Source organism: Sinohyriopsis cumingii, chromosome 11, assembly GCF_028554795.1.
Source record: "Sinohyriopsis cumingii isolate HCF-2022 chromosome 11, ASM2855479v2, whole genome shotgun sequence".
NCBI classification, from domain to species: Eukaryota; Metazoa; Mollusca; class Bivalvia; order Unionida; family Unionidae; genus Sinohyriopsis; species Sinohyriopsis cumingii.
Window position 1 is genome coordinate 109,217,414 of NC_142971.1, and position 24,114 is coordinate 109,241,527.

The 24,114-nt window shown below is 36.8% G+C and overlaps 1 long non-coding RNA gene across 1 annotated transcript; it reads right to left on the reverse strand.

Annotated features, from left to right (window-relative positions):
* Positions 1-930: 930 nt before the first annotated feature.
* On the reverse strand, positions 931-20,742 carry LOC149789273 (uncharacterized). Its single transcript, XR_016424478.1, has 3 exons — positions 20,607-20,742; positions 3,967-4,133; positions 931-2,771 (listed from the first exon to the last, which is right to left on the reverse strand). It is a non-coding gene; the product is annotated as an uncharacterized LOC149789273 (long non-coding RNA).
* Between the last annotated feature and the right edge of the window lie 3,372 nt (positions 20,743-24,114).

A 24,114-nucleotide genomic window follows, 5' to 3' on the forward strand; every position in this document is an offset into this window, starting at 1 on the left:
ATGGCATATAATGACTTGATATATCAGTACGGCGTATAATGACTTGATATATCATTATGGCCTATAATGACTTGATATATCAGTATGGCATGTAATGACTTGATATATCAATATGGCATATAATGACTTGATATATCAGTATGGCGTATAATGACTTGATATATCAATATGGCATATAATGATTTGATATATCAGTATGGCGTATAATGACTTGATATATCATTATGGCCTATAATGACTTGATATATCAGTATGGCATATAATGACTTGATATATCAGTATGGCACATAATGACTTGATATATCAGTATGGCATATAATGACTTGATACACAAAGCAATTATTGTAGTACAGTCATAAGGTTTTAGTGCCGTTCTTGGTTATTAGATCATGTATTTTGATCATATGACTTCCAACGAGCACATAAATAACTATAAATTGTAATTAATTTTAACTGGTATGAATACATATATTACAGTATTGTAATTACAAATACGTAAACATATTTAATCAACAGGCACTTAAACAACAATTTGTTTTAGTTTCTAAAACTTTACCAGAAAATGAAATGGTCTCATGCACTCATATATCACCTGTCTGCTTGGGATCAAACCTCAGCTCGGCCAACGTGGGTGTGCGAGAAAGCTTGCCGTCAGCTTCCCGTGGATCCATGGTTCTTCCCGGTTTCTTCCTCCACCAAAATATAATGGCCGCCTCTCATGTGGTAAAAATGGTGTTATTCCCACAAAATTGTTGGGCCTTGCATTTTTGTTTTTGTTTGAGAACATTAGTAATATATTTCTATATAACGGTATTAATACGAACCATAATATATATATATATATATATATATATATATATATATATATATATATATATATATATATATATATATATATATATATATATATATATATATATATATATATTTATATACACACACACACACACACACACACACGTTTGAAGTGAAGTAAAAGCAAAAGCACTATTGGAATTTTAGATGGATTTTTGTTGGGAAATGTTACGCAAGATTTAATTATGCTTAATTAATATTAAGTAATCAACTTCTTCAGACACTTAATATTTTTTATCACTATCAACTTAAGTGTACACAAATGGAATACGGTGATATATGTTGGTATTTAAGAAGATGGAAGACCATGGCAAAAGTGTGCATGATTGGGAACCAGTGCCTTCATTCATGTCTAGAACACACAAAGTCATATATGAAGGGTACCTGGCTGCTTTGTGAGTTTGTGAGCTCTTACTGTGTCTTTCACTAAATTATACATTTGGATCGTCCTCCATTTTAACGTCAAATATCAAGTTTTAAGTTTTAATTTTAAATTGTTTTTATTGTGTTTTTCTTTTTTTTAAAAAACTTTCTAAGTTTGTTCGGTCGATACTTCGCGAAGACTAAATCATCGTCCTCAGTATGCATGTTTCCTGATGTTGGTGGTGTTTCTGGCTTGTTTCTCTTTCTCAGCTGAGAGAGTAAAGAAAGTGCCTCGGATATGATGCGCCGTAGGGGACAAAAGCTGGTCCAATCAGAACGTTGCCGTTGACATTTGAATGTCTCATGTCCAGAGTTCCAATTTCACGTGTTGTCTCAAAAACGCTCGTCCTTAAAGTTCCATTTTCTAGGTCGAGATTTAAGATTGTATTTGATGAATTAAACAGTAGTGGTTGAAAGTTTTATTTTCTATGTCGAGGTTTTGGATTGTGTCGTTTGAATTACACGGCGGTGGTTGAAATTTCAGTATCATACGTCGAGAATTTCTCATTTAGGTATTGGTTCAAAGAGTTTATGTTAAAAGCTCCATTTCATATGTTGAGTATTTAGATTTCATCTGTTGAATTACACAGCGCTGGTTGAAAATTCGATATCCAATGTCGTTTTTAGATTGTATCTTCTGAATTACAGGGCGGTTGTTGAAATTTTAATGTCATATGTCGAGAGTTTCAGTTGTTGAATGACACAGTGGTGATTGGACATTTAATTGTGCTTGTCAGAATTGCTATTTTTATATGGTGAATGATGTGTTGGTGTTAGAAGTAATATTACACAATTTCCACTTGAACAATTCTTATTGATATAGAGTATTAATATACATCATTCGTGTATTCAATTATGAGGCGCCATTACATTTCATGCATTTACAGTTTTTAAAGTTACCATTCACACAGGTCGAGAGTTGTTATGAATTTCTTCCCTAGAGGTCGCTCTCGTGAACGGACCTTGCTATTTTTAAACAAGGAGGCTGCATCTCATTGCTGTGAAATTCAACAGATGAAATATAAATACTCGCCATATGAAATGGGACTTTCATCACAGTTACATACAGCGTATGAATTAGGGATTCTCGACATAGGATATTGAAATTTCAACCACCGCGGTGTAATTCAAAATATACAGTGTAAAACGTTGACATAAGAACTAGAACTTTAAACCACCACTGTATAATTCAACAAATAAAATCTAAAATCTCGATCTAGAAAATGGAACTTTAAGGACATGCAATTTGATCCAACAGGTGATATTGGATTTATCAACATGCAACGTCGAAATTTCAATTGCAATTTTCTCAGTGGATCAGCTGTTGTCCGCTACGGCGCCTCATACTCGGCCGGGACGTCCCTGTTTTCCGCCGCTCTTCTTTTCTTTTGAAAGTATTGGTCTGGACTCGTGTGGTGTTTCTCTTTCAAAAATTCCGCTTCGTCGTTATTTTCATAACAGTCTTCTCGCTGAGACTCTTTTAAGCTTGAATCCTAAATGAAAATATGAGAAATATCTTTCTAACTGCAAGCACCAGGCAACAATTAAGCATTAATTAAATTATTGCAACATATTTTGAAAAAAGGAGAATCACATTATGCAGGCGCAAACGATGGCATGCATCTTATAGTCACCCCCAGCCCCCACCCCAATTCTTTAAGAGGAAAGTGATTCGGCATACCTTTACTATAAAATCAGTTTAATAATATTTTTGGGCTCCTCTAATGTTGACAAGAACAATTTGCACGACGCTGTGGATAACCATGTAATACAGTAGCTTAACAAGTGTGTGTGTGTGGGAGGGAGAGTGGACCCCGGGCGCGGGGGGGGTCTTGAGGCGCTAAAACAGTTGTGAATGAAAGAATTTAGATCACAGGAAAATCCACCAAATGATATTAAATTGCAGGAAATTTTTTAGCTGTTATTTAGGCAGCAAGACGAAGCGCCCAAAAACTTAAACACCAGGCGATGAAGACATACGACTAGATTAAAGTCATACTCGAATAAGCAGCTCTACATGGAGAAAAGAATCTTCAATTGACACTTTATTCGGGGAAGCAATTACTTTAGAATTTCTTTGGCATTTTAACAAGTAGATTCTTGCAATGTTTAAATAGTACTGGCCTTTGATCCAAACAAAGTAATCGCGTTTCTTCTTGCTGCTTTTGAGGCATTCAACTTTTATTAAGGTCAGGAACTGTATGAAGACAATCAAACACGCTAGATGACATTTTTGATAAAGACGAAACAATCAGTGAATACAAATACGGTTCGGTGAAAGAATGTTTCACAAATGTGTGCAAAATGTTGAAAAGGTGAATTAACATCTTTTACCTCGGCAATATTTAATATATTTAGCAAAGAAAGGCTCTTTCATAGATTTATCCCCCCCCCCCATTTTTAATGTTCAGCCTTAATTCTTTATTATTGTACATAATATATTTTGTATTCTTTTAAAAGCCGAAGCCAACTGTATACTAGAATTTGAATTTTATATATATATATATATATATATATATATATATATATATATATATATATATATATATATATATATATATATATATATAATGCATGACACTTTAATAAACCTTTTCTTACCATGCTTTTTTTTAAAAAATAATATTAATATTTTTAAAAAATCACATTTTTGGTGTCACAAAAATAGAATGAAGCTTGAAAACTCACCATGGTGTTCATGGGCTTTCTGGGAGTGATCTGGGGCTGTAAGAACCCATCCAGTTCCATTTACTCCGGTATATGTCCGTGCCTGTTCCGCTTTTCTTGAATTTGTTTACTTTTGCTAGCTCTCGGGCATAATATGATCTCAAATGTTTAGGTCTGTTATTGATTACCTTCATTGTAAATAAATAAAGAAAAAAATAACCACTGAATGTAATTGTTCTTTATCTCGAGACATAAATAAATAAATATACAAAAACTTATCACACTGCACAATTTTGTTTGTTACTGATACGCGTGTGCCAGCAAGACATTTTCACACAAATTTACGGGTGTCCAATAATTTACACATTTGGAATCATGTACCTCACACATTCATACTTTTTATATGTTGTATACACATATGCATATACTTCGATACAACCTCAGTTTCCTAAGATGGTGTATTGATGTGTGTGTATGTGTGTGCGTGCGAGGAGTGGGTCCGAATACACAGCCTCATGTTTAAAGCCATCCCCTTTTAAAGCAAACACCAGAACCATCACATATTTGGTTGTATATTTAGCGGAGAAGTAAATAAATAAATAAATTCGTACGGCATTTCCGTTTTGAGTATAGCTGGCCACTTTCTGGTCATACCAACCAATGTCTACACAAAGCATGACAAGAGTCCCTCGAAAGAACTGAAGTTCTACTGGCTGAAAATAATTTAAGGAATTCAAGATAAGACCATTTCTTCCTTTTAACTGCCACATTTTAACCCATCTTTTTTATATTTTTCAGCGATATTATGATTTTAAAAATATTTGCTGTAGTGAGCATACTGCATGTCAGCTTAGCACCATTTTCATTTAGGACTAACAAGGCATCATGTTGATATGACTTTCCCTCTTGGAGGAGTAACGATAACAAATTTTCAAGATGGATGCCATGGTGGCCATTTTTGAAATCAAATTGGTACCATTTCTATTTAGTACTAACCTGACATCACAAGAGATCTTTCTGTGGAAATCTTCGTGCTGGTGTGACCATTTATTCAGGAGAAATAGCGATAACAATATTTTCAAGATGGCCACTGTGGCAGGCATAATGGATGACTGAATGACACCATTAGGACCAACTGACGCATGATAAGAAGTTGTTTAGTAGAAATCCTATATTGACACGACCAACAATCCAGGAAGAGTAGTGATAACAATGTTTTCAAGATGTACGCTCTTGTGGCCATATTGGACTTGAGATCAACAACATTTTCAGTCTGGATCAACTATGCATCATAAGAGTCCTTCTGGTTAAAGCTCGTGTCATTATTTTCTTTCATCCACGAGGACAAGCAATAACACGATTGTATGATGGTCACTGTGGCGGTCATATTTGATATCAGGATTTGCACCATTTTCATTTACTGGACGTCACAGCGACATAATTTTATTTAGAAACACAGACCATCCCATAAGCCCTTCTGATCTATGACAGGCAGAGTTAAAAGTCCTTAAACTTCACCATATAAAACCGCAAGTAATGTGTTAGCTGCTGAAATAATTTGGAAGTCTTGAAAGCAAAGTGAGATTAATCACTCGCAAACGTGCGCCATACAAAAATAAAATAAAATAAAAATAATTAATTAAGCAAGAGTAAATGGTGTCATTAACATTTCATTTTTTCAACAAACTTACTCGGAGAATTTCCCAGGTCAAAGTGAAGAGGAGCCGGGACAAGAAGTACACCATACACGCCAGCCCCTTACATTACAGTTCTGTTCGTAGGCATCATAAGGGCATAACAAATTCTGAACATTGATCGATGGGTCACAGCTGCCTTGACCAAGATTTTTAAACCCTATAAACAATTATTTCATTCCTTAACCAGAAGGCAAATCATGTATGAAGAAATAGTGCAGAATATGATTTGTCATGTAGAAACCAGCGGTTTTTATTTAACTCAGCTTTACCTCCTTGACCAGTAAGCTGTCTAGATCAACATGTATAGTTTATTTCGTTTCTATAATAACAAGTCATTCTCGGAGTTTCGTATCATTATTTTGTTTTTGCCATTCTAGTTGTTTTACAATATATTTTTCCCCAGGGTCACAATGACCTTGATCTTTGACTTTTGACCAGCAACTCGATACATTCTTTATTGCCCATTGAACAAGCAATCTACAATATTTGATCAAATTGAGGAGTCTAGAATTAAAGTTACTATGATTTACTTTAAGTCGCAATGACCTTGATCTTTTGGACCACATCATCAATATATGGTTTTCTTATTCCAAGGGCGAGCCATGCAGAAGGATAGGTGATGGTACGTGATTTGGAAATTAAATTTTTTGTGCAGTAAGCATATTTTTTTTTGTGTTGCAATTCCCTTGACTTTCAACCTTTTGAATGAAAAACCAATATGCATACTTCGTACTCCAAGAAGAAGCTACTTGCAAGGTTTGGCGAAGGTAAATGGCCCCAAGCTAAAGGTATTTACCAGAAATTGAACCACAGTGACCTTTTTATTACTGTTATACGATATGGAAAACATACACCGAATGCATTTTGGTCCTAGATAAATCACAGGCATAATATATATGCCAGACCTTTCTTAAAGGTCTACACATGTTTGAGATCATCATCATCTTTATTTCCTTCCATGGAAGATTACATGATATAAGAATAAATCATCTGAATACAATCAATAAATATAAAAAAAAAAAAAAAAAAAAAAAAAAAAAAAAAAAAATATATATTATATATTGGAATACAAATTCTTACACAATATCAATCAACAAAGTGTTCGTCAACTCATAAGTTGCAAGTTTCAGTACCTTATTTACAGAAGATAGCTGCACACTGCATGACAAAGTATGCTGCATACAGGACGAATAGCTTGGAGTTTTCTTTGTCGATTACTCCTGATGGTAACCTTTTACCTAAAAGATATTGTAGTTGCAGCTCATCTTCTGCATTAAATAACGTAATGTGCAGGCTCAGGGGAAATTTATCAGTAAGGAAATCCCAGAAAGAATTTCGAAAGTTCGACATATAAGGACAACTAACACAACAATGAAGTATCAAGTCTGTATAAACATTCCCACATCTAATACACATATCAAGCTGTGTTTGTGGAACAGCAGCCCATAGTTTAGCTACATATGTAAATACCTTAGTGTGTTGTCTAGTTTTAGCCGACTGCCACACTGAGGCAGGTCGTAAGTATTCGTGTATCGAAGAGAATCTATCAAAATCTGCTTGATTAGACATACGAACTCTCCAGAGGCTATTTTCAAGACCAACAATTTTTGACCTTACAATTTCTTTCCAATTATGTTTATCTGGAATTTCAGAATGATGTAAATAATCAGTTAGATACCCGAGCAAGTCAAACTTCTTTGAGGTATAATATAAATTTGAAATTAACCCGCAGCTTGACATGCATCCGCTCAGAATGAAGTGAAATAACGCAACGTTAAACACACGTTTAGTATGTACATTGTTAGGCATCAAACACAATCTGTGTAAAAACATCAATTTTCTTCTATCAATTTCGGACTGCGCTGATGTCCATCCTAGCATTCCCAGGGCAATGTCTGATCTTGTATGTATTGGAAGACCTTGTAAATGTTTGGCAAAATACCTCAGAGTTTTATCCAATAAAGCGAGGTCACTTTTTGAAATGTTACACCATAATTCACTTCCATAAAACATTGAAGGGAAAATTACCTTTTTAATTACATTTGCAGCAACCAAAGGATTTAAACCATTCGGTTTAATGCCAATACCAAACAGACCGTGAAAAGATTTTTTCCCTTTCTTGCATGCATCGAGTATTGCGTCATGCGACGTCAGCTTTGAGTTAATCCGGTGACCCAGGTGTGTTGCCGAATCGGTGACCGGCAAACATGACGGGCCAAGATACCATTTCATATTGATAAAATTCTTGTATTGGGGTCCGAAAATGATAATGTATGACTTTGTAACACTAAGCTCGAATCGCCACTTATTACTGTAGTCGTATGCTATATCTAACAGCTTTTGTAGATTGCTAGGATATATAGCCAAAAGTGAAATATCATCAGCTAGGGTTGGATTTCCCACAGCTAAGGATCCAATCTTTGCTCCAAATCCACTATTTTCTAACTGTAGCAGCAAGTCATTTATAAATATTGTGTACATCAAGGTTGACAAAACACCCCCTTGTCTCACTCCTTGGCCAATTGAGAACCAATCTGAAAATTGCCCATTTACAAGAACTTTACTCTGTAAATTTGTATACATGTTAAAAAATATCAAAAGGGATTTACCCGTAATTCCCAACGTGAATAATTTAAAAAGCAGTCCTTCGTGCCACACGGTATCAAATGCCTTTTTTGTATCAAGAAAAGCAGCAAAAACCCGTGAACCCATGTTTACATTATATTGTACTGATTGCAACAGCACAAAACTCGCTGTTGTGCAGCCTAAACCTTTTTGGTAACCATGTTGTTGTGAACTGGGTATACTAGAATTAGTATCTTTGAGCCAAGTTACCAAACGTTCATGAATAATTTTCTCAAAGGTTTTGTAGATAACAGGCAGTAAAGTAACAGGCCTGTAACTTTCGAGGGAGTTCTTTGATTTTCTGTTACCTTTGTACAGTGGTATTACTAACCCTTTTTTGCAATCTACAGGTATGTAAGATTGATCAATCATCCGAGTAAATAAAATTGTCATACACTCGATGAGGTAGTCGCTGCCATAGATCAAATGTTCATTGCAAATTTGATCATGGCCCGATGCTTTTGATTTCTTTAGACCTTTAATGATTTCTCTTACTTCATTTAAACTGATACTGGTCTGTAAGGCCTCGATATGGCTTACTTCGTCCTGTAGACCCCGATTTAATTCTCTCTCTATAAATTCATAAAAGTTTCCGTCAAAACTATGGTTTAAATTCGGCGTGTGAATGTCCTCATAGTATCTAGCAAAGCCATTTGCGATGGAATCATCATCACGGACACAAACTCCATCAGTTGATAGTTCCTGACAAAAATTTGTATTGTTCCCTCTCTTAATGTTGATCATTTTCCAAAAGTGTCTTACATCGCATTCATGTGCTTTTTCAATTTCTTCATACACCTCCCCCATATATTTTTCCACAGCCAGTTTTTGAACGTTTCTAAAGTCTCTCTTCTTATCTTTATATTCTCTGTAAGAATTAAATTGACTACCCCTCGGTCTTCCCTCATTTATCCAAGTATACCTAGCTTGTCTTTGAAGTTTATGTGCTTCTTTGAGTTCATTTGACCAATATGGTTTGGCATGATAATTGAATTTAGACTTTGGAAGCGCGATGTCGCTTGACTGCTGTATTGCATTAACAATGTGCTGGTAAAAGCTATCAACATTGTCCGAAATAGTATCTATATCTAAAGTTTTCAGGCGAAGGTCCAGCTCAGATTGATAGTTTTTCAAGATATCAGCGTTTAATTTATTCCAGGCTATGTTGTTTCTCTTCATAGACTGTCTGAAGTCTCTCCCACAGGTCACTGTACGAAGGGAAGTAAGGATAGGGAGGTGGTCAGATATCGCGTGCTCTTCGTGATCTGAAACAATGTGCACACTTCGTAATCTACCTATGCATTGATCCGACAGTACAAAATGATCAATCATCGTTCTTGCTGGGGTGAACGTATAGCGGGAACCAGTGCATATTATTAAATGTCCAGCACTCACTAGATTATTATATCGCAAGAACTCATGAAATACTCTATCTTTGTAATCTCTGAAAGTGGCTGGTTCAGCTACTGCATTGAAATCACCAGTAAAATACACGTCCCCCAGCTGTGAGTACTGATCATAGAGATTTTGAATCAACTCAATTTGCGCTTTGTAACAATCTATGCCATATAATAGGGTCGGCATATATACACAAAAAATATATACATTTTGCATATCAGGAAATTTGAATTCTATGCCAACAACTCTGTCACTATTAACTTCATCTATAAAGTTAGCATATCTCATGAGAGAAGTTTTGCAGAAGATTGCAACTCCTCCTTTACCACATTTTATTAACATACAATTAGAGGAAATATCCTCTGCCTTAGCAGTGCATTTATAATCAGAACGAATAGTATCGCAAAATGGAAGTATGTGCTGTAATAGTTTATGTTCAGTTACGCAAGCTACGTCAACATTATATTTATCCAGCATTGCACTAAAGCTAAGAGCAGAGGACATAATTCCTCTAACATTCCAGGTCAGTATATTAAGATTCATATTAACTTGCAATATAGGCATATTAATACTTATGCATCGTGAAAGCAGGACTAAAATGACAAAGATGACAAAACACATTAACTTACGACAGAACATAATGGCAAATTTATGAACAATTAATTGTCACCCTAGTCACAGAATATCGCATCCTGCACCTTCATTTGCCTCCTGATCGCGATTGCTAAACCTGTCTCGCCAAGATTGATTCCCATACCACCTTCTTACATAAACACCTTTTGGCCATGTTACATCATTTTCAACAGTGTCGCAGTCTGAATTATATACAGTCAGCTTGGCCGATAGACAATTACGTCTACTGTGGATAAACTTTATGGATAACGGATCTATATCGTATTCTTTCAAGAATTTACCGAGGCCTTCAGCAGTAGATTTGACGCCAATGCCACCCACATAAAAGCGCCTTGTTCTACGTCTAACTACACCTTCAAATACAACATTCTCATTTTTGTCATCAACATCCTCATGTCCAACAATACTCTCTGAACCTATTTCTAAACCTGATTTACCAAATGATCTAGGTCTTTCTACCTGACCCCCAATAACGGTAGGTATCTTGCTAGGAGGGGTTTTCAAGTCTATACCTTTCACATTACTGTTGCTAGTAATCGGATGCCTAGCGTTCTCTATCCTGGTCGAAGTCGAAGTTAACAGTTTATTTTGATTCTGAATGGGTGTGCGTACAACATTTGTCACATCAGGATGAACACTGGCTTTATAAATCTGTGGGATATTTCCATCGAAGGGGGCGATATGTCTTCTAACGAAAGTCTGTGAAATTATATCCGAACTTTTTGAAACCAGAGTTTGCAGAGCACTGACCCCACTCTTTTCCATAGTTGTTTGGGCCGTTACACCGGTTCGTGACTCCACTGCCGTTGTACCTGGTGTAGAGTCGTCAGCCTCAACCAACACGGGAGACAAACAGTTGGACACTGCAGTTCTGTTCTGAGATTCACTTGATAGGCGGCAGTGTGTATCGCAACCAGTTTTGTTAGAGTCGATCAAGACGGAAGATGAACAGTTAGACACATGAATCTTGTTCTGAGCAGCAACTGATGGAGAGCTATCACCACATCCATTGGGACTACATGATAGGTTACTTACAGCTGGACTATTCGTGCGAACGACATCCGCATAAGACATGGGTTTACTCAAAGATTTCATCAGCTTAACTCTAAGTTGCTCGGTGATGGTGTGGAGAGTTTCATTTTCTTTCATCAACACGCTTTGAGTAGTTTTCAGTGACGTAATCTCATTACGGAGCAGTTCTATTGTTTGAGATTGTGCCTGTACCTTATTGTTTACATCAGCACGGAATGCGTTAAGGTCATTCATATTCACCAATGTGATTTGGGTTGCCTTCAGAGATATAATCTCTTCTCTGAGCGAAACGACAGTTTGTTGTAGATGACCGCAATCACTCTTGATTTCCGCTAGCGAGAGTCTTGCTGAATTAATCACTTGTTCTGCTTGCCCTGAGCTATGTTCATCGTCATGTTCACAATGTTCAGCTTGTACATTAGGGTTTGATTTCTTCTTGCTAAAAATAGAATCGATCTCGCAAGGATCCCCTTTTATAAATATAGCTAAAGAATAACAATCCCTTGCATATTTTATTAAACTACTTACACCATTTCTGTTTTTTCTAACAACCAAATATCCAAATGGACAGCCAGGAAAACCTCGTGCTCTACTAAATAAAATTGACCTGTACCAGGTTACAATATCTTCACTGTCGTGTGAAACCTCTAGCAATTTCTCAATATACATGTCTCTGGGTAGATTATCTAGTTCCTGATCAAGTCTTCTAATATAGTCCTGATTGGGAACCTGAGATATGACATCTTGATATGTTGGGCTGTTACAACGGTGACTCGAATCTTGGGCATCTCTGTCAAAACATGTATTATCAACATTCTGTGTACTCGTGTACTGAGGTTGCGAGCATAGATCTGCCTTGTTTGCATTGTCAGGCTCATCACTCACCAAATCTGCGTCATAAAAAGCATTTAAACCACAATTCCCATGTACAGTACAATCACCTTCATTTTCTGTTTCCAGTTCAGTATATTTCTTCCTGGAGCGAGTCTCATAAACAGAATTATCCGTGATTTGCACATAAGCACTGCAACGTCCATCTGAACAGTCCGCCATCTTCAATTAGTCCTTGACCAGTAAGCTGTCTAGATCAACATGTATAGTTTATTTCGTTTCTATAATAACAAGTCATTCTCGGAGTTTCGTATCATTATTTTGTTTTTGCCATTCTAGTTGTTTTACAATATATTTTTCCCCAGGGTCACAATGACCTTGATCTTTGACTTTTGACCAGCAACTCGATACATTCTTTATTGCCCATTGAACAAGCAATCTACAATATTTGATCAAATTGAGGAGTCTAGAATTAAAGTTACTATGATTTACTTTAAGTCGCAATGACCTTGATCTTTTGGACCACATCATCAATATATGGTTTTCTTATTCCAAGGGCGAGCCATGCAGAAGGATAGGTGATGGTACGTGATTTGGAAATTAAATTTTATGTGCAGTAAGCATATTTTTTTTTGTGTTGCAATTCCCTTGACTTTCAACCTTTTGAATGAAAAACCAATATGCATACTTCGTACTCCAAGAAGAAGCTACTTGCAAGGTTTGGCGAAGGTAAATGGCCCCAAGCTAAAGGTATTTACCAGAAATTGAACCACAGTGACCTTTTTATTACTGTTATACGATATGGAAAACATACACCGAATGCATTTTGGTCCTAGATAAATCACAGGCATAATATATATGCCAGACCTTTCTTAAAGGTCTACACATGTTTGAGATGAAAATGTTAACACGCTTTTACTCGTTAGATTACTCTTTGCAATCCAAGAATTGATAACGAACTAACACTGCAATCACCGCATCATGTAAGATATGTTGGTTGACTAATTCTCCATGAACACATTAATGAGGACGAAAACCTCGTGCACACTTGACAGTAAATGCATGATGGTAGCAATGTCCAGCTTAAAAGAAATCACAAGTCGTTAAACAAAGGCGACCAGTCAATCACTGCGTTAACACTTTCTGTATTTTCCTTGGCATGTTACTTCTGAGAAAGCCGCCTCCAGCGACAATATGAACAAATGAGCTAGTTGCCTCCTTATGTATAAGCAAAAATGTTCTTCACGAAAAACAGGAAGAAAAGCTTAAAGAAATATAATAATCAAACCCTTTACAACCAGAATCTATAAATTTATATGGTAAATTCTTTGAATAGGAAATTATGTCAATAAACTGCCCTCACCCCCATCAATTGTAAGTATCTTTCCACCCGTGGCTGCATGCGATAAGATTTCCTTGTTTCTTATGTTTAAACATTAGTTTCCTTTATAAAGCGTATCGGATTCTTTCTTTCGGCTGGCGATGAAACTCTTAAATATAGCTTGAAGATTTATTTTAGAATAAACAGGACTAGAGTAACGAAAATAGTGTTACTACTACAAACACTGATATATATATATATATATATATATATATATATATATATATATATATATATATATATATATATATATATATATATATATAAAATACCTTTTGAAGTACGATATTTGTTCGAAAACCAAATATGATAGTTAAACTTCTATTCTACGGTAGAAAGCTGAACTTCCATTATGATTATGGGCTTTAAGAGAGACGCTTTCTCTATTCCCATAAGTGGCTGCTTAAGACCGGTTTCACGGTAATCTATAGATTATCTACACTTCTTGTCATTATTATAGGCAAACCTAACATCTATCCATTCACATTCCATTTATCAAACCTGGAATACCAGTAAAAGGCCTCTCAAAGAGTGATGCATAAAATGCTGTTCTAAATTTTATCTTTAGCAGGTCGATATTTACTCCATCCATTTTCTTTAGTATCCTCTCAAGTGGTTACTTGTGTGTTTCTGCTTCACTACACAGGCACTCATTTCTGTCAGCTTAAGAGGAGAACTATTGACAACACGCACTCCTCTTCAACAGATAACACAGGACGACCAACTTGCGCGTTCACAATCTTGTACCGTCTGCGCATTCAGCACTCTTAACTTACATCAACCTAAAGGAGACGTTCCAAACATTTGCACTGCAGGATTTGAATACTTTAATGCTTATTTAAAAGCCCCACTTTTACGCAAAGTTCCTTCGTTGCTTCTTCTCTACTTCGATAGAATTTGGAGGTATATACTTCCTGTATGTAGTACTGTGAATAGGCTAAATTCAATTATAATTAGTGGTCATTATTTGTTCCAGTCCAGTGTACACAATCTGATGATCTCGACCTTTATGTTCCGATGCATTTATCGTGTTACGACTATATGATCTTAAGGGTAGTAACATAAAAGAGTGAAAACCAATAAGTTTTGTAAAATTCAGCAAATAGTTTATTTCTCAAGAAATAAAAGTGAAAAATTAAAAATAACTTACAGTTTGGTGAATAAAATCCTAAACAGTCATACAGTTCTATTGCAAGTTCAAAAGTAGTGTTCCAAATGACAATATAATCCAAAATATCTGAAAATGAATTCACAGTAATTCTAAAACAGCTATGAAATCATGAAGTTTATGGGCAGCTTGTAATTCCAATGAATAAATAAAATAAATAAATCCTCTCAATAATAACTGAAAACAGCTATTTCTTCTTCAGATGTTAAGCAAGGAATAATGAATTATGTTACTCACTACGTTATATTAAACGCTAAGACACAATTTCAGAACCAGGATGAGGGTCAAAAGTTCATTTCCAGATCATACTAACTCGGAAACAATGTCGAATTCTTCTTTGAAATTATAGCATCCAACCAACCAGAGTTCAGGTCGACCATATAATTCTCAAGTAAACATGTTTACCAAACCAAATGACCTCACCCAAAGTACAAACCCACAATGTACAAAATTGACAAAATTAGCAATATAATATCTTGTCAACTCAATGACCCTTACGATCTATAATACTTAAAATTAACACACAGTATGGGTATACATAACAATTGAGAAGAAAAAAATATTTGTGAAATCGCTGCGTCATGACAAACGGAACTAAGTTCCATGACCAAGTAACTGGCTGCATACGTTTAGCGAAAATCACAGAAGCTTCTAGAATAAATTTCATCATGTGTGGAAGACCAGTCGGCATATGAACACCATTAGGAACTTTTCGGTTTGTTCCACATGATTCATAAATATGGTACTGTATACGTATACTTACCAAACTCCAATATATGTGACCCATTTTCGATAGCTGTGTAACGGTTACCTTTTTCGCTGATTTCAAGTTTATTTTCTATATGGGTGTGAATAATATTTTTGGAAAACCCAATTGTCACCTGTCGAAACTATTTGTATTTGTCAAGTGGACTAGTACCACAATCCAACTCTGCATAATGGCGCAAATATATGATCCCCGAAAGAATAAGCTTGTTTATTTCCAAAATCCTTATTTAAAATTTCGAATTACCACAACATAAAGATGGACTAACATACACGCTTCATCTCATGAAACATATACCACTGTACGCACAGAAGGAGATAAAAACGAAGGCGACAGGAACAAAGCATGTAAGTAAGTAACGTTCTGTTTATGTAGAAATTTCAATGGCATCAGAATAACGGCGTATGCCATGGAAAACGGAAACTTTGCAGCAGAACATGTCATCATGAAATATTGTAAATCATATTTACTCGCGTTACGTGTTGGCACCTGTGCTCGACCATGCCTTAAATGTGGAAACGAGGTAAAACCGCGTACTCAGCTTCGCCTACCATGCGGATCCATACGCGAGTATTATTGTGCGCGCCGGCAATGATTGGAATCCGTCTTCTAGGTAAAAACCCAATGATGTTATCGAGCAAAATGACAAAGAAGTCAATTAAAAAAGTATTGAGGATGGGAGCTATTGCGGTTTTGATCCTAGTAAAATAAAAACAATACTACAAAAATTATCAACTAGACAATGTTTTTCCCTCATATATAGGCAAGCTGACTGTGAATAAACTTAGGCAATCCATGCGTGAGCTTGGAAAAAGGATTACAAACGCAATGAGAAAAACCGACATACTTACATTATTAGGACCCGAAGACGAACCACGTACAACCGTCAGACAACTTCACTCGGTTGCAACGATAACTGTAAGTAAAAATCAAACAATCCGCGCGAGAATATGAAATAAAAATACATAAGGGCGCAAGAAAAGCAGACATCATTACGTGAGATACGTTCGTCAAACAGGAGCACAATTACAGAATAAGAGTCCTCCACGGGATAAGCGGCCTGGTATGGCACGCATGTTCGCTAGTGAACACGACCGGCACAGTATCAAACGTATTATTGCCTAAGAGGATGTTGTGTATGGTCCGCAGATAATCAAAGTTCCAGAATTAAAATTGCATAGGGCCTTTGGTGATCTGCAAACGACGAATCATTCCACACATGTACAAACCAGGCAAGGATGCTGTGAAGCTTCTATCAAATATGTTTCTGTGATTTATATCAATGTTGACGCACGTGGGTAAAACGGCACTGCCGTCTGGATACAAGGCAGATATGGAATTTACCGCCTGGTCATTTAACTATAGTAGACTCTGCACCATCTTTAGCAACACACAGCCATGGTTTCATAGTGGTGCCTGCGTAATCTTGAACCACAAAAACACTGAGCCCATCAATGATGAAATAGATAAAGGTTATGGAATCTATTCTTGAGCAAAGACGAAAAGAACAAACGGCAGAAGCGTTCAAAGCAAAAATGCTAAAAGAAACAAATAAACAATAAAGGCTCTAACCTAAACTATCACGTATACCTCAACACCCGTGCGAACGTGTTCAGAAAGAAATAAATTACCAGAAGGCAAGAAAAATCTGGAAAAATAGGCACACAGTCTAGAGAAAAACAAGCAATGAAACAAAAAAGGCCTTGGTGAACCTTGTGACCCATGGCCTTGAGGATCGACCGAAATCACTCGTGAGGTCAGGTTTTGTCGGTAATAAAGCGCTACAAATCATCAATGAGGCTGTGTCGATTTGTCAGCTGTTCTCACCGGCAGCATCAGGGACGCGGACACATTTCGTGCATTAATGTATGAATTAATTAAAGACGTCGATGTATACAGCAGCTATGATGATTTCTAAGGCACTTTCAATTCTTCGTGAAATCAAAGCTACGATTTAGAGTGTCGTACAACCCAAGCGTTACCTCGATCATCACACTCTCGTCAACGAAACCATAATTTCATGTGGTTTTCTCTACACTAGTCGCTGCTGAGAATCTCACACAGTTGAGACCGCACTAGCATCATACGGAGTTTATTATAGTTGGCCTGATATCCGATCGCGGAATTTTGGAGGCCTAGACGCGAATAATTCGTTTGTGCTTTCGGCAGATGGCGGTCGAGAAGGTACCTTGTACGTTATTGGAGTCTCCTCGGGTGCGTACGACATGGACTTAATCAATGAAGAGATCCGACAGAGGATTTCGTTGTTGACCGGCAAAAATCAACATAGGCGAAAAGAAACCCATACTCAGCTCAACCATTTCGATCGAATCTCCACAAAACTTGGTTGACATCACACAGCCATCCCTTAGAACAGTTGACCCGAGGATATTGATAATATTCCCGTAAACAAACGACTCTTACTCATGGAATACAATATCTAGCCAGATATTGTCAGAATCACCACCAGGATGCAGGCTAAACAAACATGTAATGTCATTAGCGTCAGCTACCATTCAGAAATCGTAGCTTCTCCAGGTTACCTATTGTTTGTGTTCTTCCTGAAGTGGTATCGGGTGATCTGCTGTCGATTACTCTGATATACCATGTATCTTCCCTGCCACAATCCACGGTTGAAGCACCTTCGTTTCACTCTTGTTGACCATGTGGGCTCGCGTTTGATCTTCGTAAGATCTTGACGATACAACTGTATACTACAGATCAACTTGATTCAGTATAACGTTATTGGTGAAGCACTGAAGGAAATCGTGAGAAGCAACCCAACCCCGCAAGCGCGTATTGATGTTACATTGTAACTTAGTGTTTGATTATCTTTATCTAGAGAATGATCGACCACGATGTTATTGCCCGGGTCGAGTAAATAATTAAAATATTACATTCAATGATGAAATAAATGGAGATCTGAACAGAGATAAAGAACAGAACAACACGAGCACCTGAATGTAAAATACAAAAATTTAATCAAGTATATAAACAAAATGGAATTGAGCATGACATTTAATGGATGCACTTTCTTAGAAATAATCACCAAGTTATAAAAATTGCAAATGGCAGTTCTGCTTAGTGGATCAAACCAGGTTTGCTACTAAAGCGAATTCCGCAGAGCTGACGCTGACCCGGGAGAGCTTGTGATCTTCTTATATCAAACCAGTGCAAACGTTAAAAGTGGTCATTCAGGTTATTGTTTGGAAGCCGCGAGGCGCCATTGCGAAACAACCTGACCGAAATCATCGAGAACCAGTGAATGAGAGAAGCTGGTGTGTCTGTAGAATTTGTCACAAGGTACTTCTGTATTTCCCGAGGCGGGGGCCCCGAGTGGCCGAGTGGTCTAAAGCGCTCTCCGTTACGGATCACTGCCATCTCACCTTTGTCTGCGTGGGTTCGAGTTTCGGATTCAGCCAATGTGGGTATGTGAGAAAGCTTGCCAGTAGCTTCTCGTGGGTCGGTGGTTCTTTCCGGGGTTTTCCCGGGTTCTTCCTCCACCATTAATACTGGCCGCCATTTATAGCCTATCATGTGCTGAAAATAGCGTTAACCTTAAAACAACTACAACTATTTCCCGAGGCTACGACAAAATAATACGTGAATGCAAAGGTCAGCGAGGTGCCCTCAACACTAAACTTAGTAGCTTCATAGGGAATAGCGAAATGAATATCTTACCTAGCGATTCAATATTCATAAGTGAGGGAGCGGGTAAAGATGACATCATACTGAGTGGTCGGCTTACGTCCCTGATGCTAAAATCGATGGTGATTATGTGCCTCTGGTCGACGAATATTTGCTTCCGAGTGGTGTTAACTAACCCTCATATACATTGAAATATAATCTTGCCAAATTTCAAATATAAATCGATTATTGTTATGACACTGGCGTGGAAATATTACCTCGAAGCCATCTTGGAATCAGTGCAGTAGAACGCGAAAATGCCCGATCGCAGACGACACCTCTACATTTCTTTTTTACAACGATTAAGTAGAATTCACCAACAAGTCCACCCCGGCTACATTCCCCGTCGATTATTTTGAACTAGCATTGCTCAACTTAGATGAGAAACATCTGGACTGTTATTCAACAAAGATTTTTTTCGTGTAGCAGTCCTTGGGTGGAAGCACCAACCAGTGATTTCAAATGCCAACCAGTGACCCAATCAATATAGCTCTAAGAAAATGTGGTGCCAGACCGGGTAGATATTTTATACGCTTGTTTGGAAGTTGTACCAGTAAAAACAAAGGGTAATTGGTAAAAAGTGAGTGTTAAAATTGCACCCAAATAAGTAGAGCATGTTAGCCAAGTGTACTTTGCTGTCACATTATTAACAGAAGAACTATGATAGACCCTCAAAGCTAAAAAATAATAAAAGCAACAGCTGAGAGATGATATCGCCAAGATAACAGTTGTAATCGCGAAATACAAACGCGCGGATGCTGTCGTGGATACTATCTGCGAAATCACCGCCGCGACTATCGTTGACCATCGTATTGCTAGAATTGGGACTTCAGCAACCATCATCAGTCGGATTGGCTGTAGCGGGTATATTGACAGTAACCGGAGCTGCGTGCGGTGGTGGCAAAATAATTTTATTACGTTTACCTAACCGAATATGTGTCTGTCAGAACTTCTCGTTGCAGCGCAAAGTAGCCTCAATAAAATCAGAGAACTATACTCGGTTGTCATTGACGATAAAACAATTAGCGTGGCTGAGTTTGAGACCATATTTGCTCAGATGGAAAACCACTGACGTCTTTGTGCACAGATACAAAACCGTGGCGCTAATTACTCAAAAAAAGATAACTGATTTGCATTCAGTAAACTTCGAGTAAATTGAACTAACAACAACTGGGGCACCTCGTGGAAACAACGCTTGGCGGTTCACGGGGGTTAGAATCGCGGACCCACACCTATCCAGAGATGCACATCTGGAAAAGTCACGGGGGATACAAAACAGGCTTAGTGATCGGAGACCAAGGTCTGCCAGCCAGTCTCAAAATCACAATTATGATACTAGACTAGTATTACTAGTACATTCCATATAAGAAAATTAAAATCTTTCAGGTCTGTTATGTTCACTTTCATGTTTGATTGTTCAAACAAAAATAACAAGAAACATACCTGTATATTTGTAGCCAAGGGTTCTTCGACCCTCTGTAATGTCCTCAATCTGGGCCCTTGGAGTAATTTGGATTAGTCACGTTCCATAACTCAACCTCATTTGGTTTCTTGGCCAGTATGCATGCTCTTCACTTGTAACGGCTAACTCTTCTTTTAATATCATGCTGTGACGCATATAGAAAGGAGGGTAAGGCTGTAACTGTACAAGCAAACAAAGGCCTGTAAACCTAGCTGTGCATACTATAAAGCAAGATTTGTAATCTCAGATGGAATGCATACAACATCCGGGTGGTTATATTCTTGCTTCAATCGCACGATGAGCTAGGTTTATAAACAATAATTTATGAATCAAGCTGTACGTAGTGAACTTCGACATATATATATATATATATATATATATATATATATATATATATATATATATATATATATATATATATATATATATATATATATAGATAGAGAGAGAGAGAGAGAGAGAGAGAGAGAGAGAGTTTCTTTAACCCTATGGTCTAGCTCTTTCCTGGATAATTTGGATTAATGTAACCGTTGTGGAGAAAAAAACTGCTTGTTCACATAACATGTAGATGAAAATAAGGACGCTTCGATATTATCAAAATCATTTTCTAACAATATCAGAAACTCCTTTCTTGATGTTAATTCAGTTTCCAAGATTTAAGTAGCACTACTGCGTATATCTTCAAAGATTTTTCAATTTGTCGGTTTCATGTATTTGATAATAAAAAACTATCTATTGCTGTCGCTGATGGAATGAAGTAGTTATTATACATAGTAATTTACTCTCCTTGAAGTAAAGCAGTTTTATATACAGTTTTAGAGAAGTGGATAACGCAAGTAATTTGTTGAGTAGTGGGATCACGTAATTTGTTGAGTACTGGGAACATCTAAAAGGGATACCGATTGAAAATTCACGTTTTCTCTCTCTCTCTCTCTCTCTCTCGTAAAATAAAATGAATTAAAGGATGAGCGCTATGTCTATTTCTTTATATGGTACAAACATGCTCATCCCAAATTCACCCATAGTGCAAGTTTAATGTTAATAAACTGTATATGAGTTATAGCATAAACAAGTTAGATGCACAGTGGACCAACAAATTATTCTCCACCCTTTTTTTTTTAAACTTAACACCAGTCATGTCATAAAAAAGGCAGAGAACAACTTGTTGGTCTAGATCCACAGATCTACACAGATGGACACATTGAATGCCATATACCGTCAAGTTAATGGCATGAAGGTGTAAACGGTGATATCTTGGATAAGTCGCAATTCCTGACTCCTTTCCAAAACATGAAGTGAATTATCAAGAGGTAAACGAAACATACTTGAAAAAAAAGTGAAGTTTAACTCTCTTGACTAGCACTGAAATATCAGTAACAAACGTTTTTACCCCAAAAACGAAACCATATCAGCCTTCAGATCACAGGCACTCAATTTTAGCAATAAAAAGGTGGAAACTCATGATGGCACGCCCCTCTACCCCTTAGCTTGAAAAACTCTCGCTTCTATTTGTGGAAAAAGAACATTGTATCAAATTATATTTGTTTAAAAGAATTAACTACCTCGATGTAAGAAAGAAAGACAAATAAAATCAAATTCTGGTTTGAAAGAAAAAACAAGGCTCCACTTCCCTTCTGCCAGTAAAATCGGGTTGTCCCTTAGCAGACAGCGTATTGTTCCCCATACATACAGCAATTGTAGAAAGTGTAAAAGATTATTATTTAATTTATAAAGTTTGACTTGAATTTACATAATTTCCACCTGGGTGATGTCAAGGATACCTTGTTGCTATAAACAACATTAACTAAAACATGTCGCATTGAACATTTCCTGAAAGTTAATAGCGTTAAATGAAGTGGTTTTGAAGACGGTCTGAGAATTGTTTCTCGCCTAGCTGTCATGGGGACCAAGATACAAGATTATTACGTAATAAATATTTCCTCATATTCTTGGACACAATTTTACCAGTGTATATCTAGTCAAAATGTGAAAACAAGTTATGTTCTATATGGTTGCTATGGGGTTTTAATAGTTGCTACGTTAGCTGTCCAAAGCAGAACTTGTCTAAAAATGTTCCTTTTATGTTTAACCAAAAGTAGCTGTTTCTTTAGATGTCTAAGTATCTTTTTGATCTGATTGTTATGGAAACTAAAATTGTGCCACTTCATACGTTCATGCAGGACAGATGATACATGCATACTTTATGATACTGTATGTCTCTCTCTCTCTCTCTCAATCTCTCTTGAACGTCCAACATTTGTAACACTCATCATAGTCTTAGCCTGTTTCACAAATAAGCTCAGGGAATAAGTTCTTTGATACCATTTGTATCATGCTGGAATTGTTGGAAAGTTAGTTTAAGAAAGAAAAACAAAATCTTCAGGAAATCAGCATGACCGTCTCTTTTGTGCATTATAAACTCCATACCACTCTAGCAGCATGCACATAAAGTAGATGAAAATTTACATTCTCAAAGCACCATTATTGCAATTAGTGTCACATGGGTTGATGGTATAGGCATGAAGAAAAATCTCTCTCAAGAACTTTGATCTTAAAGATAGCACCAAAAGCACCATTATTGCAATTAGTGTCACATGGGTTGATGGTATAGGCATGAAGAAAAATCTCTCTCAAGAACTTTGATCTTAAAGATAGCACCAAAACGATGAGATGAGACAGACACATCCCTGTGTTCTACAAAAATGCCACACAGCGCATTTTACGCCCATCTTGTGTCCGTTTCCCAAGCAATACGACCGATCTTCTAAGTTACATTATACATTGTTAAGCTGGATAAAATTTCATCCACATATTATGAGGTGGTTAAAAAATGACAGCGAAGATAAGGAAGCAGGTCACCGACTTCCTTGTTTTGACCTTAATCTTGGCCTCAGATGTATGAATATGAGACGCTATAAAGTCTATATACACAGCTGGCTAATGTTGGATGAAAATGCTTTCATTGATTCAAATATTATACCCGTACATGGACAGAAATTGCAAACTTATGTTTTCCCTGCCTGCAACCTTAAGCGTGAGATGGAAGTCATGGTTTTGGTATATCTATATATAATTTATAATTGGTTCAAGTGTCATTAAAACGTATACTCAATAGTTTAAAAGTTTTCTACCAGAATTTTTTTTACAAAGTCACAAAACAAAATCTTCCTTTGCCTTACTGTAACTTAACTAAGTGGCAGGGTGCCTGTATATTGTATGTGATACAACCATGTTTTCATTTTATATATATATATATATATATATATATATGAGATGTTACGGAGGACGACACAGATTTACTTTTACTTTGGAAGCCCGACTCGAGTGAAAAAGCAAAAAACAAAGATTGAAATCAAACAAAAACGGAGTTCACAAATCGCTCGACGTAGTGGGACTGTAAAGAATTCTTGTACTTATTTTTCGACGCAAAAGTCCGGTCATCTTTGTACCTGTGCCATGCTATGCTAGTGTCACCGAACAGTTGTATGC